A 24,949-nucleotide genomic window follows, 5' to 3' on the forward strand; every position below is an offset into this window, starting at 1 on the left:
GAGATCCTCCGACACTGGGGAGGCAACATCCTGGGTCCAAAGTCGGTGGCTCACATCGCCAAGATGGAAAAGGCAAAGGCTAAAGAACTGGTCGCCAAACTGGGCTGAGTGTATGCTGTTGAATTTTCTGTACATAAAAGTAATAAAAAGTTCTCTTTCAAAAAAAGAAAAGAAAGAAGAAGGTAAACGCCACAAATGCATCTGACTCCAGCCATGAGCTAGTTAGTGAGAATCCTTGATACAAATATGATCTGGTGTCTAACTGGACTCACAGCACCCTTTCCCTGAACAAGTACTTTAAGAAAAAGCACTTTAATAGGTTAAAAATTGGACCACGTAAAAAGATCCTCATCTCACAGGGCCGGGAGGGAACCTGAGGTGACAGAGGCCCAGGGGACTGTTGCAAGGGACACAGGTCCTCCAGGGAACCAGAGGGGCCTCTGGCAACACGAGAGTTGCTTTAAAAAATTATCACCAGAACTCTCTAGTCTGAAGAATTCGGTAACCCTGATCAGCACAGATTAAAGTTGCTGAAGAGTCTCCTAGATTTTCAGAGAATTCTCAGACCTGGAAGAGCCTTAGAAAAACATTGCAAGCAGATAGCTTTCCAGGGCAGTCATAAATTAGCGCGGGTCTTGGAAACAAAGGACGCCAGGCCTGGGAAAGGCACTTCCAGGAGGCGCGCAGCCCAAGTTGAAGATGTGGCTCACAACATTTATGTTCCTGTGGGACTTCTGCTAAATTTCTCTGAGGACAAGAATTACCTGAGACCTCCCAGGTCCCTCCCTGAGTTGCTGATTCAGAGGGGTCTGAGAAGGGGCAGGGGAATGGATGTTTTGAGCATGCATCTCCCCCCACACAAGTGAGCCTCATTATCAGGGAGGTTTGGCTTTCGTTCTTGCTTGCTTGCTTGCTTTCAGATTGTATTTATTTATTTGAGAGAGAGGAGAGAGTGAGTGAGAGCACAAGCAGGGGGAGCAGCAGAGGGAGAGGGAGAAGCAAGCTCCCTGTGCGGGCTTGATCTCAGGACGCTGAGATCATGACCTGAGCCAAAGGCAGCTGCTTAACCGACTAAGCCACCCAGGGGCCCTTAGGGACATTGTTTTAATGCTCTGACACAAGACAGGAAGATTACCATTTTGAAGGCAGGTAAAACATTCAAAAGGTCAGAAAATAATTCTCTCCATTTGCAAAATGCTGTCTTTGGTTTGCAAAAGAAAGGATCTGGTCCCATCATTCTCTTTATTATATTTATTTACATATATATATTTGCATATACACATATCATTTGTATTTCAATTATTTTTGTATACATGATACTTGTTTATTTACCCAAACCATACAGGAGATCTTTTTTCTTTTTTAAGATTTTTATTTATTTATTTGACAGAGAGAGACACAGCAAGAGAGGGAACACAAGCAGGGGGAGCAGGAGAGGGAGAAGCAGGCTTCCTGCGGAGCAGGGAGCCCGATGCGGGGCTCAATCCCAGGACCCTGGGATCATGACCTGAGCCGAAGGCAGACGCTTAAAGACTGAGCCACTCAGGCGCCCCCATACAGGAGATCTTAGAACATTAGCAAAACACGAGGCACCTGGGTGGCTCAGTCAGTTAAGTATCAGGCTCCTGATTTCAGCTCAGGTCATGATCTCAGAGTCATGAGATGGAGTTCTCCCTGGGCGTGAAGACTGCTTAAGATTCTCTCTCTCCCTCTCCTGTCTTGTGCACACATATGCACGTTCACATACTCTCTCTCTCTCAAAAAAAAAAAAAAATTAGCAAAATAGAATTACATTGTCACCATTCAGAGCAAACTATTAGAAACTAGATGCGTGTCCTTCCAGGTACCTCTCTGCAGGTAAGCATACTGATACCGTATACAACTTTGCACAACTGGGGCCATACTAGGCATGCACTTCTGCTACTTTTATTTCCACATAAGAATATTGCTTGACTTTTTTCACAGCAATATAGATCTATATCATGTTTCTAACTGCGTAATATTCCATTTGTATGAATATACTACGATTTGCTGAATAAATACTTCTGTTTAAAGTTCTTTTTAAAAAACTGCTACAGACTGGCACCTGGGTGGCTCAGTTGGTTAAGCAGCTGCTTTGGGCTCGGGTCATGATCTCACAGTCCTGGGATCCAGCTCCGCATCAGGCTCCCTGCTTCTCCTCCTCCCTGCTCATGCTCTCTTTCTCAAATAAATAAATAAAATCTTAAAAAAAAAAAACTGGTATAGAGGACAAGGAAAAAAATCAGATGGATGAAACTCCTAAGATTTATTTCACATAGATACTGAGGAAGTATGTTGCTTGTAAAACCCTAGCAGAATCTGTAAGACATGTAGAATGTAAATAGTAAGTTAGTAACCTGTAAGATGTGTTAAGCAGAATGAATGGACCATTTCTGTGCTAAATATAGATGAAAAGATTTAAACAAATGACAGTGTTATTTAGAAAGGGATGGAAGGGGGCACCTGGGTGGCTTAGTCAGTTAAGCAACTGACTTCTGCTCAGGTCCTGATCCCGGGGTCCTGGGATGGAGTCCCATCAGGCTCCCCGCTCAGTGGGGAGTCTGCTTCTCCCTCTCCCTCTGCCCCTCCTCCTGCTTGTGCTCTGTCTTAAATAAATAAATAAAATCTTTTAAAAAGGGGGAGATGGAAAGACAAAATAAATCTTACATAGTAATAATATTTAATAAAACACTAGTAAATTTAATGAATAAGTTATAATTGTATTTATTTTGATATAATGTATAGTAATAATATAAAATATTGGGGCACCTGGGTGGCTCATCTCAGCCAAATAAATAAATAAAATCTTTAAAAAATAATAACAATATAAAATATTTTATAACTTATCATTTATATTGTTAAAAAGATTTCCCAGCTCACCTGGGTGGTTCAGTCAGTTAAGCATCTGCCTTCAGCTCAGGTCATGACCCCCGGGTCCTGGGATCGAGCCCAACGTCGGACTCCCTGCTTGGCGGGCAGCCTGCTTCTCCCTCTGCCTGCCACTCCCTCTGCTTTGCATTCGCTTGCTCTCTCTCTCTCTCTCTCTGACAAATAAATAAAGAAAATCTTGGGGAAAAAAAAGATTTCCCATTTAACAAAATATGAATACTATATAATAAACCCTGGTTCATGTTCTTTCTGGATTGGCAGTTATATCACCCCTAAACTGACCACCCTATTGGTGACACTCCTTATGTCCAATTCTGGCCCCTCAGAGTTATCATGGACTCACCCCATAATACGGGCTTAGAAAAGCCAGCTGAAAGTGAAACTTAAAACTTTGACTTCTGTGCACCTGGGAACCCTCTGCAGTCCTGTCTCCCCAGTCTATAAGCATACTTAGGGGGCCACCTGGGTGGCTCAGTCAGTTAAGCATCTGCCTTCAGCTCAGGTCATGATCCCAGGGTCCTGGGATCGAGTCCCATGTCAGGCTCCCTGCTCAGTGGGGATCCGCTTCTCCTTCTGCCTGCTCTGTCTGCCGCTCCCCCTGCTTTGCACTTGCTCTCTCTCTCTCTGACAAATAAATTAATAAAATCTTAAAAATAAAAAAAAAAGCTTATGTAGGGAGCTCACAGCTGCAGCCAAATCTCCTACAGAATTGCATAGACCCACAGCGGTAGTGCTCACACTTTAGGGCAACAGAAACTCCTGGAGGGCTTGTTAAAGCATATTCCTGGGTCACCCCCAGAGTTTCTGCTTCGGTCAGTGTGGGGTGAGGCCCAGGAGTACGCATGTCTAAACAAGTTCCCAGCCAGGCCATATTTGGTTTCCAGACCACACTTTTGAGAACCGCTAACCTAGAAAGAGCTGGTTTAGAGCATGGGCTTGTTTATAGATGGTATATGAAGCCAATTTCCTTACCTGTGGTGAAAGGATTGTTTCCTCAAACATTTAATGAGCATCTCACACAGCAGTACTTGAGGGAAATTTAAAGGAATATAAAGGCTCATCCGTGGGGGACCTGGGAGTCTAATTTGGAATCAGTAACTGCATTGCTGTGTGAAGAAGCCTGTACCCCCCACCCCGGGCCTTATGTGGGTGGGTGCAGAAGGCCTGAGGCAGTGACTATGTGAGGGGAGGGTTCTCCTGGGGAAGGTGATATTTGAGAGGCAACCTGAGGATGATAAGTTGTTGGCCACCTGGACAGAGCGGGGAGAGGAACTCGGGGAACGGAGACTGTACAGCACTGGGCTTGAAGATGCAGCAGAGGCTAGAAGAAAAGTTATGGTGTGTGGGGAGAATCCTACCATAATTCTGATACAAAGTGAAGCATCAGGCTGTGATAGTGACGGTGGAAGCTTTATGTTTACTTGAGTGCTCACTCTAATGGAGTTGGTGTGGTGCTTAATGTTTTATCTGCATTGTCTCATTTAATTCTCATACCCACCCTATGAGCTGTAGGTCTAATTATACTCCCGATGTATATTGGTTTCCTAGAGCTGCAGAATGAAGTACCTCAAACCAGCTGGCTTCAACAATGGGAATTTACTGTCTCAGTTCTGGAGGCTGGAAGGCTGAAATCAAGCTGGAGGCTGGCTTGTTTCCTTCTGCAGGTTGTGAGGGCAGGGTCTGTTCTGGGCCCCTCTCCTTGATTTGTAGATGCCTTGTCTTGCCTCCGTGTGTGTCTGTCTTTGTGTCCAAATTTCCCCTTTTTATAAAGACACCATTGTATTGGATTAGGGCCCACCCTGAAGACCTCACTTTAACTTGACTACCCTGTCTCCAGATAAGGTCACATTTTGAGGTAATGAGGGGCAGGACTTCAACATATGAATGTTGTGGGGGACACAATACAACCCATAACACCATTTTACAGATGAAGAAAGGGAGGCTCAGACAGTTTGAGTAAGCTGCCCAAGTCACACTTGCCATTTGGGGAGGTCAAAAACAGTTGCCTAGAGGCGCCTGGGTGGCTCAATCATTAAGCGTCTGCCTTCGGCTCAGGTCATGATCCCAGGGTCCTGGGATGGAGCCCCACATTGTGCTCCCTGCTCCATGGGAAGCCTGCTTCTCCCTCTCCCACTCCCCCTGCTTGTGTTCCCTCTCTCGCTGTGTCTCTCTCTGTCAAATAAATAAATAAAATCTTTAAAAAAAAACAAAAAACAGTTGACTAGTGGTCATAGGTTAAACCTGGAAAGTAGCAGAATGGGGCTTGTTGACGCAGGCCTGTCTGACTGCAGAGCTCTGTCGCCCAGGGCTTTCCTGGCTTCTAGCATTTGCTTCTACCATGTTTCTGCAAGGTTCCCTGGGAGCGCAGTGGCCTGGAGACCGGGGTGCCAAACGGCTAGCCGGTTAGTTTCTGGATAAGATATTCTTCGATTTCAGTTTTCTATCTTACCCGCTTGACTGTGGGAAGTTATTAGAGTATATGAAACATTTAAAATTCATGAAAGAAAGGCTCTATCTTTTTCAAGATGATGTGCTCTTTTTGCTGTTAAAATGTGAAATACCTATAAATACAGAATTTATCTGAATACAGCTCTTCTATTCTTTTTTTTTTTAATATTTTTTTTATTTATTTGACAGAGAGAGAGAACACAAGCAGGGGGAGTGGGAGAGGGAGAAGCAGGCTCCCCGCTGATCTAGGAGCCTGATGCGGGGCTGGATCCCAGGACCATGAGATTCTGATCTGAGCCACAGGCAGACGCTCAACCAACTGAGCCACCCAGGCGCCTAGCTGTCTTATTTTTAATGTCCTTCTCGAACAGCCTAAATGTTTGTAAACAATGTGTTAGCCCTTAAACTTGCACTGTAAGTATATTTACTTGGAATTATTTCAGTATTCAGGGATTCAAGCACCTTAACTGTCTATCTGTAAAGATTCAAAGAGTTTTGTTGGTAGCCACACAATAATTCCATATTTTCCTAAGTATTTAAAATAGAAGAGCACTGCTCCAAATACTTATCTATAAAGACTTTGTTACTTTAGCAATTCGAGCAAACTTTCATCATAAGAAGTTGGTATACTACTTAAGTGAAAGAAAAAATAAAAATAAGGAGGGTTTATTCCTACTTTTGAATGCTTTAGCTACAGTCTGACATGTTTTCCAAACAAAAATTAGAGCAGGTGGTTTACTTGTGAAATCAACAAGACAAAGTGGTGGTCATCTGGCCTATCTCTGGAAATTTGAGATATCTGGACATTGTTAAGTATAGCACACAGATGAGTAATCCTGAAGCTAGGTTCTGAAGCATAAATTTAATCATACTCGTGCATGTTTAAAAGAATCCAGAACCTGGGGATTAGATGACTAGGCACTTTCCAACCCAGAACCCTATCTATCTCTTACTTTTCACAGCCAGGTTTCTTAGAAGGATTCTCTGTACTTACCAACCCTTTTCCTCACCACCACCTGCCCTTCTCTCCAACACTTTCTCCTCTATCTATTCCAGCCACTTAGGGGTCCAGTAGTGGTGTCAAGTACCCATGGGCCAGGCACTGCACTGTCTAGGGAAATTTACATGGATAAGGGGCTCTTCCCCAGCTAGGAGTTCAGTCTTACTTGTAATCAGCAGTCATGTTGCTGTGTGTCCTGCCTGATTCGGGCCCCTGGTGCTGTGGCTGTGTGGGGAAACCTAGAGGCAGCTCATTTTATGATTCCCATTAGCCTGCTAAGATTGAGACAAAGAATTTGCAACTAACTTCTGCTTGGAAGGGGTGTTATCATTGGATCCCTAGTTTTTGGTACTTTGTCACGTTTTTATCAACAGAGTGGTTGGTGAAAGCAATTTTCAGGTCAGCCAAATTTTGATTTGTTTGGCGGTAATCTGATTGTATAGCAAGATTAGACAGAACACCCTGGACAGAATCTCCCCCACTTAATCATAATTATATTGATATTTTGAAAATTATTGATTTTTTTAAAGATTTTATTTATTTATCTGACACAGAGAGATAGACAGCTAGAGAGGGAACACAAGCAGGGGGAGTGGGAGAGGGAGAAGCAGGCTTCCCGCTGAGCAGGGAGCCCGATGCGGGGCTCCATCCCAGGACCCTGGGATCATGACCTGAGCTGAAGGCAGACACTTAATGACTGAGCCACCCAGGCGCCCCAAAAATTATTGATTTTAATAATATACATAATTATTTGATTATAATTACTCTTAATATTTGATACTGATATTTGAAATATAATTACTCAAATTCAAAAAGTCAACTTCAGATCTTAAGTCCAGTTAACTAAAATAATTAACTCTGTCAACATGCTTTGAAAGAGTCTTTGTAGGATGTTAAACTTAAATTTGTCTTTTCTGATGGCTTTAGCTCAGCATAACAAATGTGACAAGAAGGACAGATACTTTCCCAAGACTTAGAACAAGAATCAAAATGCTTTAGGAACTGGATGGTAGAACTAGATCAGGCAGAGAAACCAAGTATGGCCTGGCTGGGAACTTGTTAGAAATGCATACTCAGGGCACCTCAGTTGGTTAAGTGTCCAGCTCTTGGTTTTGGCTCACATCATTATCTTAGGGTCATGAAATCGAACCCCATGCCAGGCTCCGCACTGGGCGTGGAGCCTGCTTAAGATTTTCTCTCTCCCTCTGGCCCACCCCAGCCTGCATGCTCTCCTTCTCTTCTACAAGGAAGGCAGGAAAGAAGGAAGGAAGGAAAAGGAAGAAGGAAGGAAGGAAAAGGAAGAAGGAAGGGAGGGAGGGAGGGAGGGAAGGAAGGAAGGAAGGAAGGAAGGAAGGAAGGAAGGAAGGAAGGAAGGAAGGAAGCAAATGTTTGCTGTATCTGAAACTAAGGTGATGTGAGATGCTCTGGGAAAAATCCTCACCACCCAAGAGCACCTGAGGCTAAGTCATCCCAGAAAGCCAAGCTTAAGTTTTTACACAGGAAAGAGCTTTGGAGCAAGACTCTGACTTGGGCAAACAAAATGACGTCAAAGGACCTGTGGTCACTAATACAGGGAATCAGAACCAGGGAAGCGTTTATTAGAAGGGACTTGCTCGAGTCACAGAGAGCCTTCCCTCCTACAGACAACGCCAGCACCATCCCCCTTTGCCACACTCCACACTGCCTCCACCAGTTCATTTGACCAAATCAATAGATCCGACCCAGAAGTCTAGTTTCAGGAAAACTACTGCTGGAGCCTCGGTAAGCATCTGTTTTCTTACGTTTGGAAATTTTAAAAGCTCCACAGAGAGCATCTCAGCAAACAAAACCCACCCCAAGCCCTGTCAGTTCAGTGGTAACTAAGGGCTTCCCCACACAAGTGTCCGCATTTGGACAACGAGACTCTGAGAAAGAGCTTGGCATGTGCCTAGCTCCTGCTATACTTTAACTTATTTAGCATCATATTGACGCTCTCTTTCACAGATGATGGATCTGAACTCAGAAACATTAAGGCACGTGCAGGCACACTGGGATTTGCTATCTGCCCTGGAGTGTGCCATTCACACTCTATTAAACTTAAGCTCTGACACATAGCTAGAATCCACTCAGGCAGGGGTTTTAAGCTTAAAAAGACAGGAATTATGAAACAAGCACATGAAAAAAATTCCAACCCTATTCCAGTGGACCACGGACTGGCCTATAATCAGGGGTTAAAGTGTAACTAAGAAAAAATACATCCCAGCATCTGTCAAAATAAAATTTAATGCCTTGTAAATCTCATTTAATTCCTACTTAAAACTGAATCAGTAAATAGATAATACTCACTCTTAGTTCTTTCACTAAAAGCTTGTGCATAATTAATCTTTAGAAGCTGGTGCAACCGATGTCTTTAATATTTTCAGCAAAGTGCTTACCACTGTTACATAATTCTGCTACCTCAAAGATAATGGAAAAAACATGACTTACCAGAATGACCTATAACCCCAGACACTAAAATACCTTGCCAGGCATTTATTCTGAACCTCGGGAGGTGGATTTATATGCTCTAGTCAGGAAGGAGCTCAATTAGTTCTCACCCAATTGTGGCAAAGTTCTACCTATCAATTCAGACCATAAATGCAGGTACGATGTTTCTGTCCCTCGGTAAATACGACATTACAGTTAAACTTTCTCTGATATTGAACAATTTCTCCATCAGCAACATTCAAAATGGAGGCCTTGACTACCTCTAGGATGTGAAACAATTTACATCAAACTTTAGGTGCAGGAAAGCCGGTAACCAGGTTGATGGGAGAAAAACCAAGTACCTGGTAAAGCAGGCTGTGCGCCGGCACGCGTCTGGGCTTCGTGGAGAGCTCGTGCCAGGAGGCACCGCTGGTGTGCCAATCCCACTCACAGGGAGATGATAATAATGCAGTGCTCTGCACCCTGAAAAAGACAGCGTGGTTAAAAATCCAACATGGTCACGCCCAGCACAATAAGATCTTGGGAAACGCACTGAAGTTCACATACTGTGCCATTCAGCCATTTATAACATGGCTTTTAATACATTTACAGAGTTGTGCAACTGTCACCAAAATCCATTTTAGAGCATTCTCATTACTTCAAGAAAGAAAACTTGGGGCACCTGGGTGGCTCAGTCGGTTAAGCCTCGACTCTTGATTTTGGCTCAGGCTGTGATCTCATGGTCATGGGGTGGAGCCCCATGTCAGGCTCCTTGCTCAGCAGGGGAGTCGGCTTGAGATTCTCTCTCCCCTCTCCCCCACACACCTCTCTATCTCAAGTAAATAAATAAATCTTTAAAAAAGAAAAAAACCTGCACCCCTTAGGCCTCATCCCCCATTACTCCAGTTCCCTCCTCCCACCTGGCAACCACGAATTCAAGTTTTGTCTCTACACATTTACCTACACTGGATGTTTCAGAAGACAAGCTCATATAATACGTGACCTTTTGTGACTGATTTTGTTTACTTAGCATAATGTTTTGGAGTTTCACCCATGCTCTGGCACGTCTCAGAACTTTTTGTGGCCAAATAATATTCCACTGTATGGATATACTATAGTTTATGTTTTTATCAGCTGACATACACTTGGGTCGTTTCCACTTTTTGGCTATTATGCACAAGTGTTTAGACAGGCAGTTTTCATTTCTCTCAGTGTGTATCTAGGAGTGGAACTGCTGTTCCTAATAATTTCAGCCTTCAGAAAATGGAGAAAATCAGTACCCATGTAAAATCTGGCACCACCAATCCACCTGAGGGGTGTCCTGAGGAACAAAATCTTGTGAGAATTCACTTTTCAGGTGAAAAAAAAAATACTCAGCAGGTGGGAAAATATAGAGAAAACTTTTTTTTAAATTATGGTAAAATACACTTAACATAAAATTTGCCATTTTGAAGTAAACAATAGAGGGGCGCCAAGTGGTGCAGTCGGTTGAGCATCTGACTGTTGATTTCAGCTCAGGTCACAAATCTCAGGGTCATGAGATCTAGCCCCACATCAGGCTCCACACTCAGCAGGGAGTCTGCTTGAGATTCTTTCTCTCCCTCTCCTTCTGCCCCTCCCCCCACTTGTGCACGGGGGGCTTGCTCGCTCGCTCTCTCTCAAATAAATGGATAAATCTTTTTAAAAAAGTAAACAAAAGAGAAAACATTTTAAACTAAAAGGGAACTCATTTTTTCACAGCATTTATGATACTGGCTCATCTTTACTTTAATATTTGTGGATTGCCCACAATTCGAAAAGATGCCAGATACTCTTTTTTTTTGACCCCTCATTCCAAGGAAATCCAACAAACATCCCTTCTGCACATTTTTATTAATCCTACATATGCCTTTTAAACCGCACAAGAAGGCAAGCTCACTTCTGGGCGAGGCCTGGGCCCCGGCAGCTTCACACAGGGCAGTCATGTCCAGTGGGAGGAAGAATGTGGCTTCTCACCAGTTCTGGACATACTCTTCTGTTTGCTAGACAAAGTGATATTGTGGTATCTATGCAAAACACTCCCTACACAATGAAATAGAAATAAAGAATAGTGTCGATTTTATTTATACAGGCAGGGGACACATTTCCCTTCTCCTACAAGGATCAGCAGGAAATGTAGACACTGGCTAAAGCAAGGCCATCTGGACATCCTACAAAGCAAGCAACAGGATTAGAGCCCAGCCCATGCATGGTTTCTGTTATTACTTCCAAAGATAAATAAATGGCCAGCAAATCAAGATGGGCTTGGTTATGCTTTGGCCTTCATAAATTTTTCTACAGGTATCAGCTCCAAAAAGTGCTTGCTTCTTGTATTGAATCAGATTGCTTTTTAATTAAATCAGTTTTCTGCATTTCTAAAACATCTTGGTTTTAACTTTCTTTGATAAGATTCCCAAGGTTTTTGACATGTGTTGGAGCCACCAATAACAATCAACCATTTCTAAAATATACCAATATTGGTTTAGGGCTACTTTTAAATTTAGAAATAGCTTGAGAAAGAACTAAATTATATTCTTTGTTTTCAAGAGTATTGACAGATACGTAAAATTAATGTCAGGTAACATGAAAAACTTGACAAAGTTTTAAAAGGAAAATCCATAGGCGGATCAGTATTTTTGTGTTTGAATGTTAATTCCTCTAAACATTTTTTTTTTCTTTATTTGTGGCTATACTGACACTGAGTTAAGCACAGGCAAATCTTTGCTGAGCACCTACCATGTGCTGGGTATCGGGATAAACACACACCTGCAGAAGCCATCCAAACTGTGCTTCAGTGAACTTGCAACATGCAGCCAATTGGTGGGTAGCTGGTGGTTTGGGCCTATCATGTGCCTACAGTTTACAGAGGAGAAGTCCAGGCACAGCCCTGTTTGCAGACAGCAAGACAAAGTACTCAAAAGAGGACACCGGTGGCCAATGAATTCCTTGAGGTTTTGAAAACTGAATCATGACCCGACTTCCAATTATGTTTTAAAATGCAAAAGCAGCTGCTCTTGAATATTATGCAGTATTACACGTTGCAGCAATTGTAATATTTCTTAAAAAGAATGAAAGGACCTAAATTCTTGGAAAAAAATATCAGCTTCCTTATTTAGTCAACCAGCCCAATAGGGATCTCTGGTCAGAAGGCGCATGGGCAGATTTCCCTCCACAGAAGTACAGCCAGCCACCTGCCTTCTTACCAGTGTCATCTCTAAGGACATCCTACAAAGCAAGCAACAGGATTAGAGCCCGGCCCATGCATGGTTTCTATTATTACTTCCAAAGATAAATAAATGGCCAGCAAATCAAGATGGGCTTGATTTGGGGCGGGGTGGTGGGGGGAGGCGGAGGTATTGGGACTGCAAGCCCTCAGGAAGATCAGAAAAGTTTGAAGTCGGGGCGCCTGGCTGGCTCAGTCAGAGGACCATGTGACTCTTGATCTCAGGGTTTTGAGTTTGAGCCCCACGTGGGGTCTAGAGATTACTTAAATAAAACTTAAAAAAAAAAAGTTTGAAGTCAAGATGAAAGCAAGTATGCTCATGGAAAGCACTTCTCAAGGTGCTTGCTCCTCAAAGTGTGGGTCATGGACTGAACCATCATCATCACCTGGACAATCCACCAGTCATCACCTGGGCTGACAGCAGGACCTGGAAGCTAATTAAAATGCAGGCTCCCAGGCCCCACCATAATTACAAAATTAGAATCTGCATTTTAAGAGTGACTCGTACGTACATTAAGATGTGAGAAATAAGACATCAGAGTGACTCTGAAAGATTGAGAACTAATTAGTGAAATTCATCAGTAGGAGAGAGCCCCTGCTAGGTTACCCAGAAAAGAGATTTTACTAAAAGCTTAGTGAAGGATAGTCCCATGTCCAAAGGAAGACTGTTGTTAGGTGAAAAGGGAGTCAGCAAACAAAAGAATGAGAACCAGCAAAACAATGTTTAGTTCGTGTGTATTTAAAGTACTCAAAGTATTACAGATAAAAGAAAGATCTCGTTGTCCTGTGACATAGTGCTCTTTCATCAGGCTTCAGGGAATGTTCTCTTAAAAAAAAGAGAGAACGAGAAAGAGAGGGAGAAGGGGAGAGAGAGAGACAACGTTCAACTTTATTAAGAATCACTTTGGAGTGAATAGTTTGACTTCTGTTTGGCTTGACTTGGGGAAATGAGAAGTAAAGGTGGTTCTACTTAGGGTATTTACTCATTCCAATAGCTAGAAAAGGTTATCTCCTAAAAGAAATGAATAATGTGGCAATCCATTTACACATCTGAATCGTGTGGGTCTGTTTAGGGAGAATCCCTTAAGGACTGATCCTGAGCCAGAAACCAAGAACATTCAGTTGCTATCTGAGGGCCAAGCCCTCGGTCGTGGTGACTCAAATGAGTCTTGGTTTCACACTTGTAAAAATCAAAGACCGAATTAGAATTAGGGAGTGATGAAGATATAGACCTTGTGTTGCACCTCTCCAATTTTCTGTATTAGTACGTCCCTCACCAATCACAATATTTCTTTTCTGCTAAGCCCAGACTTGACCTGGGTGCCCCCTCTAACTCGACACTCTCAGCAACCCACACATCAACTGACTTTGGCATGCCACAGGAAACCTGTCTGCTGTCCCTGACAAAAGGTCCTCCCAGCTCTAAACTTCTGTCATTCTGGGACAGAAGTCCAGTCTACGGTATGTCCCATCTCCAGGGGCTACTTAAAGAATCACAATTTGATGTGATGTAATGAGCACTGGGTATTATATAAGACTGAGGAATCACAGACCTGTACCTCTGAAACCAATAATACATTAAATGTTAATTAATTGAATTAAAAATTTTTAGAAGGTTAAAAAAATAAAAATAAAGAATCACAATTTGGCCATTACGACGTTTTCCATGGCCCTCACTAAACATTAACTCACATGGACTGTCCCAGGGTCACTATATACCCCTTGCCCTCTTGGTGCCTATATACACTTCCTTTCCCTCTCAAGACACAGTAAAACAATGAATAATAATGATGATGATGCCTCAGGATTCCATTCGAAAGCATCCCTAAAATTTCTTCAAGAAATAGCTACTGTATTTCTAATAATAAAAACTACCTTTTACAGGTGGGAAGAAAATCTACCTAAATCAAATGTCTCAACAGTAGCAGTATTGACATTTTGGGCTGGATAATTCTTTGTTGGGGGGGAAGGCGGCTGTCCTATCCATTTTAGGATGTTGGACAGCATCCCTGACTTCCACCCACTTGATACCTGTAGCAACTCCCCAGATGTCGCCAAATGTGCCCTGGGGGGCAAATCCCACCCCCTCCCACGCCTCCATTGAAAATTTCTGACCTAAATGATGATAGTAATTCTCTTAGGGAGATGGGATTACGGATGATATTTCCCCTGATTTTCTTTTCTTTTCTTTTTTTTTTTTTAATATTTTGTTTATTTTGACAGAGAGACAGAGAGAGGGAACACAAGCAGGGGGAGTGGGAGAGGGAGAAGCAGGCTTCCCGCTGAGCAGGGAGCCCGATGCGGGGCTTGATCCCAGGACCCTGGGATCATGACCTGAGCCGAAGGCAGACGCTTAACGACTGAGCCACCCAGGCACCCCCTTTCTTGTATTTTCTAAATCTTGTCTAATGAATGTATATTGTTTATATGATAAAAATAAGCTAGTGACCTGGGGCGCCTGGGCAGCTCAGTCAGTTAAGCGTCTGCCTTCGGCTCAGGTCATGATCCTAGGGTTCTGAGATGGAGTCCTGCATGGGGCTCCTTGCTCAGTGGGGAGCCTGCTTCTCCCTCTGCCTGCCACTCCCCCTGCTTGTGCTCTCTCTCTGTCGCTCTGACAAATAAATAAATAAATAAATAAATAATTTTAAAAAGAAATATCATTAGCTACACAGATGCCTCAAGTTGATCCCTGAGTGAGTGCCAATATGTGGTTCATTCAGTTTAAAAATTCAATTCAGGGGCACCTGGGTGGCTCGGTAGGTCAAGCATCCAACTCTTCGTTTTGGCTCAAGTTGTGATCTCAGGGTCATGGGATCAAGCCCCATGTTGGGTTCCTGCTCAGTGGGGAGTCAGCTTGCGATTCTATTCTCCCTGTCCCTCTGCCCCTACTTCCTACTCCCCATGCTCAAACACCGTCTCTCTCTCTCAAATAAATAAATCTTTAAAACAATGTAAAAATAAAAACAAATTCAATTCAGTCCTTAAAAATACTATCTGCCATATAGACACCTTAAATTAAACTTCTCTTCAATGTGTAAAAGACACAAAAGAAGGGACTTTAGACAAGAAAGCAGGGATCGAGGCCTCTAACCATTCAGAAAAAAACATCTAAACCCTTCTTCAGCATGGTAAATTAGTGGGGCATTAGAAAAAGATGTAAAGTAAAATAAAAAGTATTTACCTAAAACATTCCACATGTGCACTTTAGTCAGAAAAATACTTACATCGTAGGAAAAAAATAAGGCACATTTAATTCATCTTTAAGAACTGCTATATGTACAGACCATGTAAAAAAAAAAGTCAAAATCAGAAAATTAAAATATCCGAATGTAAAAACACCTATTACCGCATCTTCTTGGCTGTTAGACTAGAGTTTTTCTTAGAGTTATTATTACCATGAATTTTATTACTATTTTAATTCAGTCTGGCAAGGCCCTATGTGCCAGGAAGAAACAAGTTCTCAGTGAAGAACTCACCATCTATTACCCTTAAGACGGGGATGACCCTTTCCTCCGTCGAGACCCCCCAAACACACACAAAGCATCTTCTGCCCTCCTCTGCTTACCCGGGGTGCTGCCAGAGGTTCACATGTCTTCTGCTCTCAGGAAGAAGCTCTCTTTTATTCAGTGGGGTGATACCAACTGCGGCTTCCAAGATAGCCATGTATTTCTTGTACCTCATCTTGTCTCTCTCAGTGCAAGGTAATGTAAATTTCAGGCACTGATCAGCGGAAGCAAAGGAAGGAATCTTTGCACTGCCCAAAGCCCCTGCATTTTTAGATGTTCTGTGTCCCCCTAGCTCAAGCTATTAAACTCTACAGTGTGGGGTGAGGGTAGTGGCAAGGCTGAGGCCAAGCGACAAATAAATAAAAAAAAGAAAAGGCTCGTTCGGATTTCCCTGCAACGTCAGTATTATATAAGGCTAAAGAATTTTGAATAAGCACTAATGAAAATGACTTGCAGGACAACCATGGTTCTAAACACAGCAATCTAAAGTACACTCCCCAATTAATCCGCCCATAAGTCTTTGAGGCTGCTAATCCTTCAAGTACTAATGGCACAGGAGGTGATTATCTCAAGGTCTGGAAATAATTGGTCCAAAAAGCCTGCATGCCTCTGGATGAACTAAAATCAGAAACTGATTTGCTCCTTCTACAAATACCTCTACCCAAAAAGCTGTGCTTTGACAAATAAGGAGTTCCAGTCGTCACTTTCTAGCAAGGCATTTCTAAATGCTGTAAACTCCTTGCTTGAGTCAAGAGCAAAGATTAATTAATTAATAGAGAAACAATTCTGTTTGAGTTTTTTTTTTAATATCTTTTTCAAATACCTCTAGAACACAACAATGGTCAGACTCTACCCCCTCCTTGTTGTTGCAAATGTCTCCCCTCAGCTTGGAAGACCTTTCTTGCCCTCTTTCCATGGGCTAACGGCGGGCTGTCCATCACAGCGGCCCACCTGATGAGTCATGGTCTTCCTGGGACGAAAATCTGACAATCAGCAAAATGCCCCCTTCCAGTCCGAGCTGCAAACCAGGGGAGATAGGATGCCAGGCCTGTTGGCGCACATGTTCCATGCCGCGTGACAGGGCTCATCACTAGCACTTAGGAAGAACTGTACCAACAGAGATGCGATGATTTCACTTGAGCTTCTGGATCCAGCGATGCCTAAGGCCACGGTCATCCCAGGCGATCCCACTTATACTTTTATCCAAGTTAATAATTGACTTTCGGGAAATTTCATTTTTTTTTAAAGATTTTATTTATCGACAGAGAGAGACACAGCAAGAGAGGGAACACAAGCAGAGGGAGTGGGAGAGGGAGAAGCAGGCTTCCCGCGGAGCAGGGAGCCCGATGTGGGGCTCGATCCCAGGACTCTGGGATCACGACCTGAGCTGAAGGCAGACGCTTAACGACTGAGCCACCCAGGCGCCCCTGTGAAATTTCGTTTTAGTTGCCTTTCTGTCCCTCAGAAGTTCTGACTTATCCACCTCCCTGACCAACTTCTTCGAGCTATATTTTTTCCATTGATTATGCTATAGGAGTTGTGCTAGTCCTTGTCTAAACAGACTCAGACATAAAAGGGAAGTAAAAGAGGAGGGAAGCATTATGGGTTAATCCTGATTAACCTAGATATCCATAGTAAATAAGTGTCCCAAACTCTTCCCCATCCTGCCAAATCTTGAACCCTTCTTCTACAGATTCTCTCTTTCCTCAATATCAAGTTTCTTTGTCTTTGTCTTTTTATTTTAACCTGAATGGCCTTGATCAGTGGTCTCCAAAGTGGAGTGTACACACCAAAAGTCTTTGGGGTATGGAAAAAAAAATTAAACCATCTGTTTCCTATTTTCTCTCATCCATTAAAAACTTAGCTTGAGTGCTTATTTTGAAATAGTCATAATATTTACTTTGAGAACTATATATTTTAAATTACATTAAGATATGCCAGTTATAGAACTGAGGTTTACTGAAGGGAAGGTGGGCAAGGGGATGGGGTAACTGGGTGATGGGCATTAAAGAGGGCACGTGATGTGATGAGCACTGGGTGTTATATGCAACTGATGAATCACTAAATTCTACCCCTGAAACTAATAATACACTATATGTTAACTATCAAAAATAAAAATAAAATTTTTTTTAAAGTTACAAAGATATGCCAGTTATAAATTACTATTGTAGGGTGTGCTTAAAAACGTGAATGGGGGCGCCTGGGTGGCTCAGTCGTTAAGCGTCTGCCTTCGGCTCAGGTCATGATCCCGGGGTCCTGGGATCGAGTCCCATGTCGGGCTCCCTGCTCAGCGGGAAGCCTGCTTCTCCCTCTCCCACTCCCCCTGCTTGTGTTCCTGCTCTCGCTGTCTCTCTCTGTCAAATAAATAAATAAAATCTTTAAAAAAAAAAAAAGTGAATAGCGTATGTGAGCAAAAATGTTTGAAGGTCGGTGGCCTAAACAACCCTTCAGTCTCTCCTTAAGCCTCAGTTTCCCATTTAGAAGATGAGAGGCCTGACCAGACGAATGCAGAGTTCTATTTCAGTAACAACAAAAGACTAAGAGCTGCCACTTCACTTGCCTGACTAAACAGTTAATATAATCTAACCCCAACAGAGTGGTGAAAACAAGGGATAAACCACTTGGTCTCGGAATATTTCATTTCCATAATATTCCTGAATATTACTCCCACTGGTTGTTCTGTAAACAATTAGTACTAGTTAGTCACAGGAATTCTTTTATGGGCTGACCTTGGTTTTGCTACAGCGGCCACTGCTGAAAAGAGCTACAATACAGCCCTCATTTAATCATACAGGGAGATGTAATTATACTTACACAAGTCTTTGTTCTAACAAATTGTATTTCTAATGACGTGTGATAAAAACTACTATACAGCCCTCTCAAATAAGAAGTGAAGGCTGAGCTGGCAGCAACACAAAAACTCAACTTAAACTCGTCGCCCACGGGCAGCTAGTCCTTGTCTAGCCCTCGTCACCCTTTCACACGGGCGGAAGTGACACGGTACTCTACCAATGGCGCGTTGTAAAGTCCCATTTTCTATAGGAAGTTCTTATGCACTTAACATACATCTTACGAAGTGATCCTTATCTATGATGAACTCACACGAAACTAAAATTGGGTCTTTCACGAGGAAAAGAATTCTGTCTCTGCAAATAATTTGAAAGAATTTGCTTTTCTTCCATAAATGAGATTGTTCTGTTTTATGATTTATTTATTTATCCATTTAAAAAATTGTCCTCTTTGTGCACACGACTTCGTAAGAGTACTTAAGGACGATAACACAGAAAACAAAAATCTAGCCAAGATACCCCCATCCAGATATATACTTACATGGCATTTTCTTTATAAGTCTAGAAACCCTTCAGAAATAGGTATTTATTTAGTTAATTCCCTTAGAATTCTAGAAATTCTTTTTTTTTAAAGATTTTATTTATTTATTTATTTATTTGAGAGAGAGAGAGAGAGTGAGAAACAGCATGAGAGGGGGAGAGGGTCAGAGGGAGAAGCAGGCTCCCTGCTAAGGGGGAGCCCAATGTGGGACTCAATCCCGGGACTCCAGGATCATGACCTGAGCCAAAGGCAGTCGCTTAACCGACTGAGCCACCCAGGCGCCCCGAATTCTAGAAATTCTTTACAACTATAACTATCTGATTAAAAATCGCTGATCTATTTTTTTTAAAGATTTTTTATTTTATTTATTTGACAGAGAGAGATAGCGAGAGCAGGAACACAAGCAGGGGGAGTGGGAGAGAGAGAAGCAGGCTTCCCGCGGAGCAGGGAGCCCGATGTGGGACTCGATCCCAGGACCCTGGGATCACGACCTGAGCCGAAGGCAGACGCTTAACGACTGAGCCACCCAGGCGCCCAAAATCGCTGATCTATTTAAAAAACAACTTTAACATCTGCCTTCAGCTCAGGTCATGACCCCACGGTCCTGGGATCAAGTCCCGCATCGGGCTCCCTGCTCGGCGGGAAGCCTGCTTCTCCCTCTCCCACTCCCCCTGCTTGTGTTCCCTCTCTCGCTGTGTCTCTCTCTGTCAAATAAATAAATAAAATCTTTAAAAAATAAATAAATAAAATAAAAAACAACTTTAAGTCTACATGATCCCAAAGAGCTTTTAAGTCAGGATACTCAAGGATACTTTAGTCTGAGTGACTGAAGTTGAACATAAAAATTCACAGATCAGAGTGGTGTGTTCCCTTGAACTGATTATTTCTACTTTATTTCTGCTGGAGGAAAACAGCGGACAGCCTTCTTCCCTGGGTATTTTAACTGTTCCTGTGCTTTAGAAGTATAAAAATGGAAATGAACTAATGTCCCAAACGGGCTGTTTTACAGGGTGTGGTCTGCTTTTCAGGGAGCCAGAAAAACCCTAACTAAAAGTAGAAGAGTGAGGGAAACCACTATTTTTTTAAAGCTTTACTGCAAATATGACTTTATGCACGTGGTTGTATTTTCTGCCCCCTTAGTATCTTCATATATAATATATATTTACATATTTGCTACTCAGGTGATCTATCAGAACACTTAAGAAAAACAGGCTCCATGGTATAAAAGAATCACCAAAGGGTTCTCAAACATGAGCTGTGGCTCTCCTAGATTCACCCACCTCTGCCCAAACCAGCCTGCTCTCTTCACAGCCATCTTCAGAATGCACGCACTCCTGGCTTTATTTAAACGATTACCTTCAACTGGATGCCCCCAAGTCTGTCATTCTAATCCTGTCTTTCCACCCAACCCAATACGTGTCTGAAATCACCCCTGCCCAGCCTGCAGCCACAGCTGCCTCTTGCCTCTTTTTCTGGTTCCTGCATCCTCCGCCCGGTTCGCCGGGCATGAGACCTGGAAGCCCTCCTCACCTGGTCCCCTGATGCGCACTCATACTAGCCCCCTGACGAAGGGAAGAGAGCTGTGTACATGGGGAGGCCGATCTGAGTCCCACCTCTGCTGTTTAACACCTAGTGATCTCCAACAAGTTCCTTGACCCTTCTGAACCTATTTTACCATCAGTAAAACTGGAGTCAGACCACAACACGGGGGTGGTTTTGGATGATGTATATGCATTCAATCCCTATCATCTCGCCCTTCCCTCCCTCCCTGACACCTCTGTGATCCGTCCTTTTTCCACTCCCAAGACCTCTTCAGGAAACCTTCCTCAATCCTCATTTCTCTACAGGCAAGCACAAGGTGCACTTACAAACTTCTGACCCTCCCATGCCCCCACAACTTCCTTCAACACACAGTGAAAGAACCAGAAAAGCCCAAGGCTGAGTGGTTTTGTGGGGAAAAAAACAGAGACTGAAAAAACAGGCAGGCTGAAAGGAACAAGGACCCAGGGGCTGGAGTGAGAGTTGGAAACCCTGAAAAAGAGAACATAGGTGGTACCCACCAACTACAGAAGTTCTTCCTTGTAACAGTCCCCACATTTTTAACCTCTGCTGCGGAATAATTAATAGCCAACATTAAAATCACTTAATTAACTACTCCTCCCAAATATTGTGCATACATAATAATTCATGGATTCCTCATCCCTAAGAAATAAAAAACATTCCACTCCTCATGTGCGGGAAATCTGCTCCCTGTTGCTTTTGGAAGAAACTGTGTTTGTATTATGTGTCTACTCTGAACCTAGAGTTGTAGGATTCTAGCGGTTCTCTTGCTTGGGCATAGATGAGTGAGGAGGCAATGCACAGAATTTAGAATACTGACAAGAGCTGGCTTAAGTCAAGAAGGGCTTGGCCACTAGTTGGGTTAGGAGGGTATTAGTCCCTTCTGCTCTGCAATTTCAGGAAGGGACAGCGTCTCTGGAACTTGGTAGGGACTGCACCAGCTCAGAAGCATTGAGATGCAGGGATCAGCTTTGACAAGTGTAGTTCACACAATCCCGCGATCCCACTGCTGACACAACCCTCCACTCCCAGCATGACTGAGGGCACCACACTGCCCAGGACTAAAGTCCGGCTCCCCCTCTAATTAGCTCTGTGATCTTGGTCAAGTCACTTAATGTCTCTTTGCCTCAGTTTTTACATAGCAAATGGGGTTAATAATAGCACTGACCTCATAGGGTTGTTTTAAAAACTAAATCAGTCATCATGTGTAAAGCATTTAGCACATGTAATGCACAGCATTTAGCACATGTAATGCACACCATGAAAGTGTGTGTTATTTTCTTTTCCTTGCTAACTAATTGCGGCTTCATTTTTTCCAGAAAGTTCCCTTTGGTTGAAGCCCCCCCCCCCACCACCGCCCCCAGACCCGGCTAGGTTACTCCTTCTTTGGGCCTCTCAAATACTTCCTGCTTAAATCTATCAAAACTGGAAACACAGAGTTTAAATTATGTGTTTAAGCATGTGCAGATAGGGTAGGTCCTCTGGGCCATGGAAGGAGATTAATTAAAGGAAAGAAGGAATCCTGGCAATTGAGGGGGTTGACTTCCCCATCTATCTGGGCCTGCCCCCAACCCTCTACAGTAATGGTCTGCCTGATTGTCAGATACAGGCTTGGTTCCAGGCAGAGCCCTGCTCAGCAATCAGTGCTGCAGCTGAGCTGGGCGCAGAGCCTCAGAGTGGGGCCCCATGGAGGAGCCTCAACCAGCCCTGAAGCTATCATCCTGATGAACCCAGAAGACACTGTGGAGTTTTAAGGCAGAAGAACCCGATTACGTGAGCCCCAGGCTCACTCTCCCGGGATATCAGGGGGAGAAGGTGGAATGTGTCGTGATAGCAGCTGTCTTAACGGTTCACTTGGTTTCAGGCAGAATTTCTTACTCTGCCCGAATTAGTTTGCTAGGGCTGCCATAACAAAGTACCTCATACTAGGGAGCTTAACCAGCAGAAATCTTACAATTTATTCAGCTCATGGTTCTGGAGGCTGGAAGTGCAAGACCAAGGTGTTGACAGGTTGGTTCGTTCTGAGGACCACAAGGCAGGGCTCTCTCCTTGGCTTGTAGATGGCTGTCTTCTCCCTGTGACTTTACATTATCTTCCCTCTGTACATGTCTGCATCCAAACCTCCTCTTTTTTTTTTTTAAAGATTTTATTTATTTGACAGAGAGAGCACAAGCAGAGGGAGAGAGGGGGAGAAGTAGGCTCCCTGCTGAGCAAGAAGCCCGATGTGGGACTCGATCCCAGGACCCTGGGATCATGACCTGGGCCGAAGGCAGCCACTTACTTAACCGACTGAGCCACCCAGGCGTCCCCAAACGTCCTCTTCTTATAAGGACACCAGTCGTATTCAATTAGGGCCCACCCTAATGACCTCATTTTAACTTCATTACCTCTGTAAAGACCCTATCTCCAAATAAGGTCACATTCTGAAGGACTAGGCATTAGGACTCCAACATATGAACTTTGGGGGGCGGCGGGGGGGGAATACAATTCAACTCATAACGCTGCCTAAAGTGGAAAAAAATGTAAAACTCTTGTGAAGTTTTGCCCTGTGATGGAGAAAGACAAAAGCCCAGAAGTACCTGGTGGCCTGGACATGTCCAGCCTGCGGTTTGGTCTAGCCCAGGCTCCATAGCAAACCAGCTAGGAAAAAAATCCTCCGTGTTCAAGATGCGCCAATGTCTGGTAGTGTCAGAATGAGCAGGTCTCTGGTAGCGGAAGCTGAATCCATTAAAAGGGGAATTCAAGAAGCTGAATCGCACTTCAAATTCTTAGGCACAACTGAGAAAGACCGGGGCTGTGCAGACAGCACTCTGCCCATGTGGAAAGTCAGTGCAAGGGTCTGCTGTAACTGCTGGAGCACTCACTCACTCAAGATCGGCTTCTCATTTAAAACTTTCCTGTAAGGGGCGCCCGGGTGGCTCAGTTTAGTTAAGCATCTGCCTTCGACTCAGGTCATGATCCCAGGGTCCTGGGATCAAGCCCCGCATCAGGCTCCCTGCTCGTCCCTCTCTCACTCCCCCCTGCTTGGGTTCCCTCTCTCGCTGTGTCTCTCTCTGTCAAATAAATAAATAAAATCTTTAAAAAAAAAAAAAACAAATTTCCTGTAAAATATTTTGAAATTATCCAAAATTTTTGTTTAAAAAAGTTTTTTTTACATAACTGGTTCTGCTTTTTCCCAACCTGTATCTTGACAGTATCATCAAGTTTAGGGTACCTGTTACCATCACGTAATTATTTTCATTATACTGTACACGCTACTAAAATAAAGAGCAAATTTTAATTTGATGAATCAGCCCACTATTTCCTAAACAATAGATTTTTTTTTTTTTTTTTTTTTGTGAGCACTTCAGCCATTGGACATATTTGAAATAGGAAAACACTTCCCTCCGCTGATGGTTCTATGTCCCATAGGAAAAGTGATAGACAGTTCCTTGTTGGGCTCAACACATTTTAACTGGCTTCAGAAAAATTATGTTTTTACAGGTCTGTCTCCCTGAGCTTTCTATGATGGCCCAGAAGGTAGGTACGATGTCCCATTCATCTTTGTATCTCTAGTACTTCTCCTTGCTCGGGAACCAGCATATGACAGACACCTAATAATACTGGGGTTTACTTCCTTATTAAGAGGCAGCAAGGGATGGGCGCCTGGGTGCCTCAGTTGGTTAAGCCACTGCCTTTGGCTCAGGTCATGATCCTGGAGTCCCGGGATCGAGTCCCGCATCGGGCTCCCTGCTCGGCGGGGAGTCTGCTTCTCCCTCTGACCTTCTCCCCTCTCATGTGCTCTCTCTCTCTCTCATTCTTTCTCTCAAATAAATAAAATCTATAAAAAAAAAAAAGAGGCAGCAAGGTATAATGGTTTAGACCCTGCACTCTAGAACCAGACTGCCTGTGTTTGAATCCCAGCTTCATACTTAATTAGCTGAGTGGCCTTGGCAAGTCTTTTAAACTCTCTGAGCCTCAGTCTCCTCATCTGTAAATAGGGAATGATAGTAGCACCCACTTGTTAAGATTGGGTGAGAATTAAATTTTATGAACATAGGCAAAACTCTTAGGGCCTGGACCACATGAAGTGCTATTATTCTTTACTCAGCAAATACTTACTGGCCCAGGTTCTATGGACTGAATATGTCCCTCCAAAATTCTGAAATTGAAGCCCTAATCCCTCGGGTGACGGTATGGGGACGTGAGGTGTTCAGGAGGTAAATTAGGTTTAGATGAGGTCATGAGGGCAAGATCCTCATAACTGGATAAGTGCCCTCCCAAGAAGAAGGAGAGCAAGATCACTCTGTCTGTCCACGCTCATGCACCCCAGAAAAACCATGGGAGCACACAGTGAGAAGGTGGTCTTCCACAAGCCAGGAAGAGGGCCCTCACCACGAACTCCACCCTGCTCGCACCCTTCTCTCGCACTTCCCGGCCTCCAGAACTGTGAAAAATAAATGTCTGTTGTTTAAGCCCCCCAGTCTATGGCATCCAGTTATGGAAGCCTGGATGGACTAAGGTCCTAGA

At 43.5% G+C, this 24,949-nt stretch overlaps 1 protein-coding gene across 1 annotated transcript in view; it reads right to left on the reverse strand.

The window, feature by feature from the left end:
* TJP2 (tight junction protein 2) overlaps nucleotides 1-24,949 on the reverse strand; it is a 117,466-nt gene that overhangs the window by 81,999 nt on the left and 10,518 nt on the right. The window contains exon 2 of the mRNA XM_027615434.2: nucleotides 9,166-9,286. The gene's annotated coding sequence lies outside the window, so the exon portion shown is untranslated. The remainder of the gene's footprint in view (nucleotides 1-9,165; nucleotides 9,287-24,949) is intronic.

This window comes from Zalophus californianus, chromosome 13, assembly GCF_009762305.2.
Source record: "Zalophus californianus isolate mZalCal1 chromosome 13, mZalCal1.pri.v2, whole genome shotgun sequence".
Lineage (NCBI taxonomy): Eukaryota > Metazoa > Chordata > Mammalia > Carnivora > Otariidae > Zalophus > Zalophus californianus.